The sequence below is a fragment of the Tursiops truncatus genome, chromosome 5 (genome assembly GCF_011762595.2).
Source record: "Tursiops truncatus isolate mTurTru1 chromosome 5, mTurTru1.mat.Y, whole genome shotgun sequence".
Classification (NCBI taxonomy): domain Eukaryota; kingdom Metazoa; phylum Chordata; class Mammalia; order Artiodactyla; family Delphinidae; genus Tursiops; species Tursiops truncatus.
This window is the reverse complement of record NC_047038.1, coordinates 125,134,199-125,147,354: the sequence shown is the minus strand read 5'-3', so window position 1 is coordinate 125,147,354 and position 13,156 is coordinate 125,134,199. Positions and strand designations below refer to the sequence as shown.

The 13,156-nt window shown below is 37.4% G+C and overlaps 1 long non-coding RNA gene across 2 annotated transcripts in view; it reads right to left on the bottom strand.

The window, feature by feature from the left end:
• LOC109548535 (uncharacterized) overlaps window positions 1-13,156 on the bottom strand; it is a 197,810-nt gene that overhangs the window by 24,540 nt on the left and 160,114 nt on the right. For both annotated transcript variants that reach the window (XR_012332178.1, XR_004526772.2), the window contains one exon: window positions 7,284-7,400. This is a non-coding gene — a long non-coding RNA (uncharacterized lncRNA). The remainder of the gene's footprint in view (window positions 1-7,283; window positions 7,401-13,156) is intronic.

Below are 13,156 nucleotides of genomic sequence, written 5' to 3'. Positions count from 1 at the left end.
TTTCCCAAGATAGAATTTCTAATAGGCTTGATGGGAACACAAGCCAGAGTAGAATTCACTATTATTCATAAATAATCTTCATGCCAGCAGTATCTGATTCAGTGTCAGATAAATGGTTCAACAAGAATTTAGTGAAGAAAGATAACTGTATGAATGTGAGATGCTGAAGGCATCTTGATAGATACGTACCATAAAGACTGATTTGGCCGAAAGGAAAAGAGAGGCCACAGCAGATGGGAAAGAGTGTGGGCAAAGCCTTGAAGATGGAACTGCCCAAGGGATATAGGTGGAAGTGTGCCATGGGACAGGGGGTGGAAGCAGGGAGGGATTAAGAATTAGAATTCACCAGGGACATAGAGAATAGACTGCTGGTTGCCTAGGGGTAGGAGGGTGGGAGAGAGCTGGATTAGGAGTTTGCGATTAGCAGATGTAAACTGGTATATATAGAATGGGTAAACAACAAGGTCCTACTATATATAGCACAGCGAACGAAATATAGTCAATATCCTGTGATAAAACATAACGGAAAAGAATATGAAAAAGAATGTATATATATGTATAACTGAGTCACTTTGCTGTACAGAAGTAATTAACACGACATTGTAATTCAACTATACTTCAATAAAAAATAAAAGAAAAATTAGAATTTACTTACATCTGAGGAGCAGCATGACATTTACAATACATCCATATACATACACACATACTTATATATGTATAATGTCTTCATTTATTTATATCTATAATGAAGAAACTAGACTAAATCATTGATTTGTCAATACATTAGGAATAAGTAGGGTGCCTGTTAAAATGATAGATTTCTAGGCCCTACCTCATAAGTGACAACTGCTGGGAATAGGGCCTGGGATCTTCAGTTTTATGAATTCTTTCCTGATTCTATTGCTCTGGAATATTTGGGAATTTTTGGAACTTAGTGAACTCTTCCAGCTTTACCATTTTAAGATTCTGTGTTTATGGAGCCAAAAGCAGAATTCTGGAACTGCGCGTTTGATACAGTTTTGATGAGACTGAAAAAGGAGTTTGAGGCAAGTGTGTAAAAAACCAAGCTAAAGAGGTTATATACATTCTGGATACTATAGAAAGCCAAAGTCTGTTAGAAATTTTACCATTCTCAACATACATTTTTAATGTAAATATATAAATTCAGGCTGACTACTTTTTTGTTGTTGTTATTGTTGTACACGGGCCTCTCACTGTTGTGGCCTCTCCCTTTGCGGAGCACAGGCTCCGGATGCACAGGCTCAGCGGCCATGGCTCACGGGCTCAGCCGCTCCACGGCATGTGGGATCTTCCTAGACTGGGGCACGAACCCGTGTCCCCTGCATCGGCAGGCGGACTCTCAACCACTGCGCCACCAGGAAAGCCCCAGGCTGACTACTTTTTAAACTATGGAGAGAAAGAACATATGATAAAATTTTGTTATTTGTTTATTTTGGATATTATTGGAATGAATTAATATTATTTGTCCAACCTGCATATATATATGATATTTTGTTATCTGCCATCTGAATTTTTTAAAATTATAAGTCAGTACATTGGGTGGTAAGTTTTTTTGAAGCCACTCAGCATGTATCTTCTACATAATACTGTATATGTATGTTTCCTAAAGAATTCTTAAGAAAAAAGTATATATAACAAAAGTATATATACTTAGTGCCTCATAAACCATATTTTCCAAAGCTAGACATGATTCTGTCAGTGAAAATGTGATTTAATTGAGTGCTGCCTTCAAATGGCATTCTCTACTGGATGTCATGGAGATATGCAAATGAAGTTAAGGACATTGTCCTCATTCTCAGAGAATTTGCAATATAATAGGGGAACAAAATGCAGATGAAAAGATATAACAACACATGCAAAGATGACATGGAAACAGGTACAAATTAATGTAACAAAAAATCAACGCTAAGAGAAATGGAATAATGGAATGATCAGTGTAGAGTAGAACCATTCAAGTGGTCTTGATGAAGAAAATTTATTTTAAATTGATGTTTGATAAAGGCACAAAGATGGATCAAGAGACAAATAGTGGAAAGGATATTCTATTCAGACAGTATGGCAAGACCTCTGGAGAACAAAGGGTTAGAAGCAAGAGCAAGTAACTTAATATGATTGTTAACAGATATAAAATTTGTGCCCAAATATAAAAATGTGATATATAATTCCCTTTGATTCTGTTTAGAATGAACCCTTAATCATCAAATCATGTATTTTTTCATTTCATGTAGGATAAGGAGACCTGTTATCAAGGATTCTGTGGAACTTTAGGGTTTCAACCTTCACTGAAAACCAGTGGCTAAAGAATATTGAAACACTGATAAAGTTTTTTAAAAAAACAAGAGAGAAGTTTGATCTAAGAAGAACACTTTTAAAAGTGTGTCTACAATATCTTAAAAATACAACTGCATCGCTCTTGCTTTTACAGTTGGAGCACTGCAATGATCAGTTCTAAAAGCACAGACAGCAGTTTTAAAAGATTATTCCAAGAAAATTTCTGGAAATCTAATGCAAAGTATGGATATATTCTTGTCTATAATATTTTTTTATTTTACTATAGAAATTCACGTTCATAGTTTAAAGATAAAATAGCACCGGAGACAGGTGAAGATTTAGTAATCTCATAAACACGTATCTCACCTCCACCCTCCTTTCTAATATACTTGTAATTGTTTGGTGAGATCAGTAGTCAGAGTTTACAGCATTGTGATTATGTAAAGACTGTATACTGCCAAGTATACTACAATTATGTTGGTGTTTCATAAGATTATTTTCCCTAGTTAATACCTAACTTCTTTTTGATTGGCCTGTTATGTGCCTATCTCTAATTTTCCCCAAAGATTCAAACAGACCTAGCAAAATTTTTTCCAAGTTTTCTACTACTTCAAATTGTCTATCCAGGAGATGTCAGTTCAGCTCCTCCATTCTCCTGCTCCACTGTAGACTGTCTTCTCTCTCCATCTATACACAGCCATCATCCTAATAATTCCCTTCACAATGTCTTCCCCTCTTTTCAGGGCTCCACCTCTTCCTTTTTCTTTTTTTTTTTTTTTGCGGTACGCGGGCCTCTCACTGTTGTGGCCTCTCTCGTTGCAGAGCACAGGCTCCGGACGCGCAGGCTCAGCGGCCATGGCTCACGGGCCCAGCCGCTCCGCGGCATGTGGGATCTTCCCGGACCGGGGCACGAACCCGTGTCCCCTGCATCGGCAGGCGGACTCTCAACAACTGCGCCACCAGGGAAGCCCCTTTTTTTTTTTTTAATTTTTTTTTTCTCTTCCTTTTTCTTGATCTACTCCCTCATTTTAGCTGAACATATCCTCCAGTCAATTCCTAGGAGAAACAAGGTGAATGGGAGGTCACTTTTTGAAACACTGAGAATTTGAAAATATCTTTATCCTCACACTTAATTGAGTGAGAATTATTTTTTCTTTCAATTGTAAGGGTATGGCTCTATTTTCTTCATACTTCAGTTTTGTTCTTGAGGTATCTAATGTCATTCTTATTTCTGATCTTTTATTCATGACCTGTTTTACCTTCAGGAAGACTTTAGGATTTTTTTTTCTTTATTCCTATTCTGAAAGTTTATGATGATATGCAGTTATATGGATTTTCATTATATTAGGTACTTTTCATGGGAAGAAATTCAAATTTCAGCACTTTAAGATATTTTCTCTAGGGTCATTCAGAGTTTTCTATACACATTACTTCAGAAATGCTAGGAATAAAGGAAGTGACTGAGGATTCCACAGTTCAGTATGAAGATTTTCACTACATACCATGTTTTCATCCCTACCTCTCACCCCTGTACTCTTAAATGCCAGGTACCCCCTGGTCCTGATTAAAACTCTCCTCTCCTGAGATATGAGAAAGGGTCTATATTTATCCTTCACAGTACTTGACACCTTCAATTGATGAATCTCTTATAGGTTCTGCATGGTGATTAATTACATCAGTAGGCCCCACTATAATCACTGAGATGGTAACCCAACTAATTCAGTTCTCATTCCTCTATCTAATGTCCAGCTTCAAAAAATTTATTGAAATCTCCCTTATGTTATTGTCCCATCTCCAATTCTTTAAGAAATACAGCAGAAAGAAGGAAATGGCAAAAAATAGTTAGATGATCTATAATACTTATCTCGTTCTTCTTGTGGTTTAAAGTTGTAGCTCTTAGATGTTTGTGTCCTTATTAGTTCTCAAGTATGAAAGCTATTCTGAATCACAGAATTATACGGCTAGAAGAGGTCTTGGAAATTAATTTTACAGATGAGTTAATGGCAGAAGCAGAAAGAGAATATTAGTTTCAGGACTCTCATTAATAGCATTATGTATATTAGCATAGAATATTTCCCTAAGTAAAATGAAGAAATGCATTGGACATGATACCAAGATAATTGAGAAGTATAACTGCCTAAGAAGAATTTGAAGGAAAATGAAATTATAAACAACAAAGGGCTATTAACTTTAATGTACAAAGCGTTATTTCAAACCCATTTAGCCCCAGAAAGAAATTTGTAATATAAAGTCAGCAAATAATTCAAAATAAAATAAAATGAGTACATAAATCAGGGTAAAAGCTAGGCTGATGTAATAAACAGGCCCAAAATACAGTGGCTTAAAGAACATAGTAATTAAGTTCTCTCTCTTATAACAGTCATGGGTGACAAAGTCCAAGTCAGCTGAGTGGTTTTGTTTCACACTATCATTCAGGAACACCGTTTTCTCCCATCTTGTAGTTCTGCAATTCCCAAACACATTGTCATAGGCTCACCCATGTTCTAGGGGAAAGACAGTGGAAAAAAAACCTCAGGGAAGTAGTCAGTCAGTGTTTTAAGGTCAAGATCCATAAGTGGCACATGTCCTTCTGTTTACACTGCTGATAATCTAGCCACAAAGTGAAACCTAGCTGCAAGGGGGGCTGGGGGATGAGGCCTGTAGCTGAGCAGACACATGGAAAAGAGGGGAACTACAGATTCATGCTGCAGAATGAGAGAAGGGATTTTGGTGGCAACTGGCTGCCTCTGATACAATGAGATACTACTTTTCAGGAATGCAATAAACAGATATCTCAAAATAATAGTATTCACTGTTAGCAAACATGAGCTGAAATGAGCACATTCATATGTTCATAGTGGAAGATTTTCTGGTATAATCTTCCTGAAAAGCAACTTGGTGATGCTTATCAAAAACCTTAAAAATAGGGCTTCCCTGGTGGCGCAGTGGTTGAGAGTCCGCCTGCCGATGCAGGGGACACGGGTTCGTGCCCCGGTCCAGGAAGATCCCACATGCCGCGGAGCGGCTAGGCCCGTGAGCCATGGCCGCTGAGCCTGCGCGTCTGGAGCCTGTGCTCCGCAACGGGAGAGGCCACAACAGTGAGAGGCCTGCGCACAGTAAAAAAAAAAAAAAAAAGAAAAAAAATTATGACTGGACAATAGGCATAAATTGGGACTATCCCACAAAAGCCAGTAAAGGAGAAAAACAAAATCAGACAGGCCTTCAAGTCAACACTGAACATGAAAAATTCACTGAGCATTGTCTACAAATTACCGAAAAAAGACACTATCACCTAATAAAAAAATTATACCTGGCTATTTTATCATCTAAGTATAAGAGTAAACCATTTTGAAAAAGAAAAAACAATTAGATTAAGAACTTCATCCAAGTACGAGATGAATGAGGAAAAGGTGATGATGAATATTAATCCTATATAACCATAGGACCAAGAGTAACATAGATATAGGGTTATGATTACAGAATCAAGCGAAAATAGTATAAACTTTGACAATATAGAAATGAGATCTCTCACAAAAATTATACAGTGAAGCAGGTGAGAATCTGGGGAAAATATAACGCACACTGATAACCTCATCTTATGTAGCTGGGATTTAAGATATATCACTTAAAGGTAGAAAATAATACAATAGAGTCATAAGAACATGTAACAGTAAAATTAAACACTAAGAAAGATATTATAACCAATCACAATGAATGGGAAAGAGAATGGGTAAAAGAATGGGAAGGAAAAAGAAATACCTAATTTTTTTTATTACTCATCGAAGGAAATTAACAGATACTATTTAAAATAGTAGAGGATTAAGAGTATTATGTAAAGTAATAGTTATAAATGTAATAAATAGAACACAAATGCAAACCTTCAAAACACTCAATCAAAATAATAAAAACAAACCAAAAAACTTTAAACCCACAAAAATATTTTAAAGCATAATGTAATATTATAGAAGTATGACACCAAAAGTACCTGTCATATCAACAAATGTCTAAATTAACCTATTAAAAGAAGAAAAATATTTTCAAATATATTTGCCTCTGGGTGTATACTTTTCACTTTGGGTGCTTCCTCAATTATGCCTTTTTAAAAGTCTTACAAAGGCAGTATGGACATAACATTCTAGGAGCTACATCACATGGCAAATGAAAGTGCTTGTGTTTGTGTGTCTTTCTGTGGATACATAAGGCCATGCTATGTGTGGGATATGACCTTTTATATAACATTGCTTTTGGGACACAATTAAATCTCACTTTAGAGTTATGCACATCTTTATGTTTGAAGGAGAGGCTTAGTTGGTTTGACCTGTAAAAGGTCTGAATCCATTTAAAAATGAGCCATGTTGTATACTCTATATTTTTATCCAATATTTCAATCAACAAACTACATGTTCCAAAAGCCACTAGAATTAATTTTTCATCGTCAGTAAAACTTTGGCAATAACCTCTTTTAGGAAGGGGTAACATTGACTGGGAAGCCCACTGAAATACCTGAACCCATGGTGGGCTTGCACAGTTTGCCCTTAGTATCATTACACTGATTTTCATCATGGGAATCATCTTGGCCCACCCTTCATAATATCCTTTATTAAATCTTGAAAATTAATTTTCACGGGTGACTGAGCTCAGTTAAATGGTTCTTATTTCAGGCCATTAAGGGATGCCAGCTTGTTAATGTGAAATATCAATTAAAACAAAAATTCCAAGCATTTCTTAAAGGAGTTTAGCTGCATTAAGAAATCCTGGAGAGTCTCCGAGTTAATTTGCTTCAAACATTTATTTCTTTTTCATTAACAAGGTTGGGACAACATCATGTAAGTGGTTAAATTTGTTTTTACTTAACGGATCACTGATCCTTCGTGGTCTTTTCAAATCCATTCCACCAATCAACTTTTCAAAAACAAGTTCTCAAAACACCTGCATACACATGCAAGTTTGTAACCTCAAAGAAAAAAGACAACAACTACAGAATTGCATACCCAAAATGAGACGTAAGACTGAGGGAATGTAGGCTGCAAACTGGAATTTGTGTCCAGGACCTGTTTCATCCAGAGCATTCTTTGATGCTTCAATTATTTTTCTAAGAAGTTCTTATTCTGAGGAAAGAAATAAAAAATTTGTTTCGTATTAACATTTTGACCCATGTTTACCATGTAAAGAGTAGTATTTATGGTCTTCTTGGAGTATGTATGAAATTGCTAGGTCACCCGTATGAACCATTTAACCATATCATATATGGTTTTTTCCTGTTATTCATAAAATTATAAGCACAGTAAGAAAAAGTTATCACATACTGACTTTTAAATTAGATTAGCACTAACTTTTTCACCTTGAAACTTACAAAGTTTTCTACCCTGGACTAATATTTTGTATTTGTGCTTTGGGAATTTTCAAATAATTATTTTTTATCTCATTTATTTCTCACACGGCCTTGTAAGGCAGACAGAGCCAATATTATTTTCTCCATTTACCAGTGAGCAAACGAAGTCTCTCGGTGCTCAGCTGATGAAATCCAAGTCCCTAAGTCTCACCAGCCTGGGATCTTTTCCCCAAGCGTTGTCTCTCCTAAAGCTCACAAACCCACTACAATCTATTTAGAAAGTTCACACATAGTACAAGTTTGAAACAATTCTTAGGTTTCTTGGGAAAAAGTAGAAGAGAAGAAAAGCAAAATAAAGTATTATTTCTGTTAAAAACAGCAAGTTATTTTACAAGCAAAATAAGTTTATTCAGGGATAGAGGAGAATTGCAATTCTCTGTAGCAAAAACCATAGCCAAGTCCAGCAAACAAAAGAGAGTAACGTTACTTTATAGAAGAGAGGGAAAGGTTGGGAGGAGGTGTTTTGAATGAAAGTCCATCAGAGGAAAGTGAGAGTTCAGGCTAATGATGGTTTCCCGGTGGCTGAGTTGCAATGTTCCCACTGGTTGCACTTGTTGCTGGGCAAGCAGAAAATCTTCCTTCCTCTGCTGGGGTAGTAAAGTAGTAATCTTTTTCCTGTTGGAGATGCAAGGTATGTCTCTTCCTTCTTGGGGTCTGCAGATGGCAATGAGTGGTAGTGCGTGAGAGTTTCCCCTTCTGGATTCCCAACTCCATTTTATTATTTTTTTTAATTATTTCTTTTTTATATAAACTTATTTATTTTTTAAATTTATTTTTGGCTGCATTGGGTCTTTGTTGCTGCACGTGGGCTTTCTCTAGTTGCAGAGAGCAGGGGCTACTCTTCGTTGTGGTGCGCGGGTTTCTTATTGGAGTGGCTTCTCTTGTTGCGGAGCACGGGCTCTGGGTGCCCGTGCGCCACTAGTTGTGGCACGGGGGGCTTAGTTGCTCCGCAGCATGTGGGATCTTCCCCGGCCAGGGCTCGAACCCGTGTCCCCTGCATTGGCAGGTGGATTCTTAACCGCTGCGCCACCAGGGGAGTCACCCCCCAACTCCCTTTCAAATGAGGTTTCCTTTATTCAGTTTCACATTCCCAATCAAGGAAGACATTCAGCACTGAAGAGCCTTTGAAACATACTCTCACAAATCGAAATGTTTGTACCCTTGCCATAAATGGCATCCAGGCTAATTATTGCTAACAACCCAGAGAGGGAAAATTGTTACAGATTCACTGAGGACTGAAGCATTTTTTGGCTCTTCACTTTGTGCAGAAGGTTAAAAGAAAGATCTAACCAGCAACAAAGTTGTTATCTAGGCACAGAATATGTAAGTGCTTGCTGAAGTTTTCTTGCAGATGTTTGAATATATATGTTATAACAGGTATAGGAATTGCACTTTCTACCTACTAAAGATTTGTGATAAATGTGCTCATTTTCAGTTCCAATTCCAACTGCAATTTCATAATGGGGAAGTAAGATTTTTATGTCAAATAATTACATATCAGTAATAATCTTGTATTTCTTTGCTTTTACTTCCTATATTGACTCCCTATAAGGAATGGCTTCAAGTTTATCAAACTCTTTAAATCTGGGTAACAGGTTACGTATTAAGGTAAAGATTTATATCAAATGCTAGTTGAGGGAAATTGCTTAAATTTAGGGAAGCCTTTCCTATGCCTAAAGATGAGACTGCTTTGGACCAGACCTTCTTTGTTTTGGGTTGAGTCACTTGAATGGCCTCACTGAGTTATGTAAATGTAATGCTACCTGTATCCTTTGTCCTCCAGGAAGTTGTAACTAGACTATTTATTTGTTTGTTTACTTAGTGGTTTAGCAAAAGCCACCTCAGTAGAGCTGATTACTAGGGAGAGGTAGATGAATTTGTGTGAAGAGGCTTCAACCTCCTGGGAAAGGGAAAAAAAAAAGGAAGTTCCAACCTCCACTGTTCCTACTTCTCAAAGTTCAGAGTTGACGAGTCTTTTTGGTATAGAGTAGACCAGAGTGGCACAGAATAAGGCCCAGGTGTAGGACAGACGAAATAATCAAGTAAAATAAAATTTCCCTGAGAAAAGCAGGATTCTGGGCCAAAGACTAGAGATCCACAAAATGTCCAAAGATTTTTTTCAAGGAAAACTGTCAAGGAAAACACCTTCTGGATGATACTGGAAGCTCCACTGGGCATAGTCAGTCTAGCATGTTTCTGGGCACTGGGGAGCAACGGCTGACTGTGGGAATGTGAAAGAGCTGTAATGCTGGAGCTCAATGTGACAAGTGTGGCCTGAATAAGATCTGGATCTGCAAGGACCATCCAACAGCAGTGGACCAACATCTGTTCCAACCCATCTTTAACAATGACCACTCCATGGCCAGGAGAAGTAAAAGCAAGAGAAAACTGATCTGTCCTCTTTTTTTCTTTTCACAGTGTTTGGAAGCAGACTCTGATTGACTGAGAAAGGCCTTGGAATTCTTAGATAATTCAAGAGTTGAGGGATTTTCAAGAGAAATTCACAGGCCAATGTTAGTTACTAACATATAAATATTAAAATTTTCTATCAGCACTGTTGTCTACGGATCACCTTCCTAGAAATTTTTAGTGTAATAGACTCTTGGTTTTTTCTGATTTGTTTGAACTTACTAATAGTAATTTAAAAGTCTATGACATGAAATAATTTGTACTTTTGCTACGGCATTTGACTTGTCCCATTGCAAGAGCAGCGAGTAGAAATTGGTCACTTAGGTGTTGAGCACACTTAGCAGGCCATCCAGCATCTAGATGTATTTAACTGAGACTCATACGTATTTTATGGAGAAAATTTAATGTTATAGCTGTTTTGTGAGTATAAAATCTCCTAAAATTTTTAAAAATAGATAAAAATAAGAATTTTCACATAAAATTCTCTTGGGTAAAAAAGAAAGTTCTCCAGAAAAAAAAAAACAAAAACCATCTGAGGATCTTGCAACCCTGGGCTCAAATTCTGATTGTAAATTTCAGGTGGAGCTGAATACCAACTGCCTGCTTTAGACGTGATATGTACCCTCTAGTTCACCACACCCCCATATCATTACTGACTGAGCCAGAGTGATACCTGCCATTTTCTTCACACACTGTGATTTTTATCGTGACACAAGTCCTGGATTTTGTACCCACCCTATTTATTCACAATACTTATCTGGCACTGGAGTTCACGAGCTCTGTCCTAGACTCTGTCTTTTGGATGGTGGTTGTAACCTCAGTTCCTTAGTATATTTCTAGTTCTCATCAGCAGAATGTCCTGCTGAATGAAGCCCACCTGATTTCTTCTCCACTCTACTCCTCTACTCTCTTCTACTCTTGTTCACAATTGTTGCAACTTGTTAACTAAAGAGTGGTCCAGGGATTTTGAATGTTCCCCCCAAAATCCTGCAGAAACTAAAGCCAAACAACACAAAGCAATTATTAGAGAAGCCCAGGTTGTAGGAAAGAGAGCTGTAAGTCTTCCCCCCCACCCATTAAATACAGACTCTTACTTCCTTTTCTTGGCTGTGCTCTGAAAATGGGGGAGGACCTGAGAAACACCAATACTGCTAGTTGAAAATTTAACTTTTAACATATTATTCTGATGAAAAGTAAAAATTTCCTCTTTTTTAAGAGGTTTTGACTTCAGATTGGAGGAAGTTAAGGAGACATGAGAAATAAACAGAATGTGAGATCCCTGAATAGATATTGGAACAGAGAAAGGATACTGATGAAAAAAATGAGGAAATTTGAATAAGACTTTTAGTTTAGTTAACATTGTTGTACTGATGTTACTTTCCTGGTTTGGATCATTGTACTGTGGTTACGTAAGATGTTACCATTAGGGGAAGCTGGGCAAAAGTTATATAGGAACTCTGTTCTATTTTTGTGACTTTGTCTAAAATTATTTCAAAGTAAATGTTTTATCAATTTAAAAAAGATTTTATATTTTTCTTTTGATGCATCTGTTAAAAATATATATCTATGGTCTCAAAAAGAGTGAATATGTCAAATACTAAGCTCTAAACAGCACTGCAATATTTAGAAAAAGAAACCTGTACATTTGTGTAGAAAACCTTCTGTGACGGCATATACACTCCCATGGCTATAGATACACACTTTGCTAACAGTTGTTAGATTACCCATGGCCTGACTGTCCGCCTGGATTTCCAAGTAGCCCTATAGCCTTACCACATGTTGAATGGTTATATTACTCCATTTTAGTCTTATATTACTAACTTTGTCTGGACCAGGTCCAGAGATAGTCACTGGCTCTTGAACACTATGTATTCTGTGTTCTACTGTAAGTCTTGCAGTGGGTCAGTTGCCCAAGCACTGCTCTTACCCTAATAGGAGGGTCTAGCTGAGTCCGGCTGGTTTCATATATATGATACTCTAAGGGCTACTACCTTCTCCCTTAGATTCTCCACACCATTGTGAGTCAAATCTTTTTGTCACCAACATTGCTATTTGCTACCCCTATGTCTTCATTCGCTCATTAAGTATTTACGGAGCATCTATTATGTGTAATGCACTGGGCTAAGCACTGAGAATAGGGAAAGAAACACGTTGGACATTGATCTTATCCTTATGGAACACATACACATACTTGGTGTGTGTACTTAGTGACTAAATAGTTGGCTATTTTTTCTTCCTTCCTCCCTTCTTTCCCTCCTCTTCCTTCCTTTTTTTTCTTTCATTTCAGATCTGAATGATAATTTCTCTCTGGCTCCTAGAAGTATTTTTTAAAATTTATTTCAGGGGCTTCCCTGGTGGCGCAGTGGTTGAGGGTCTGCCTGCTAATGCAGGGGACACGGGTTTGAGCCCTAGTCTGGGAGGATCCCACATGCCACAGAGCAACTAGGCCCGTGAGCCACAACTACTGAGCCTGCACGTCTGGAGCCCGTGCTCCGCAACAAGAGAGGCCACGATAGTGAGAGGCCCGCGCACCGCGATGAAGAGTGGCCCCCGCTTGCCACAACTAGAGAAAGCCCTCACACAGAAACAAAGACGCAACACAGCCAAAATAAATAAATAAATTAATAAACTCCTACCCCCAACATAAAAAAAAAATTTATTTCAGCTCACCAATTTATTGTATAGAAGAATCCTGATTATATATGATTAGCTCAACTCTGCTATATTAGTATCTATAACTTTTGTTTTCGAAAAATATTGCACGATCAACAAGTTTCATTGTATACAGTTTGCCATTCAATCTAAAATTTGTATATTTGTGAGTGTGGATATAAACATGCAAAGACTTGGAGGCCCTGAGTCTTGCTCTTTTCAACAGCCTGCTTCCATGGCAACAGAATCTATTAGAAGCAACCTTGTCACCACAACTTTAGGTCCAAATAATTTCACAGAAAAGATAAAAAGGTATGTGGCAACTCTATCTTGCTCCATCTTTTACATAAAGTAATTTCTCAGAAATATGATCAGCACTTGAGACAACAGTGATTAAAAATTAAAAGGCCC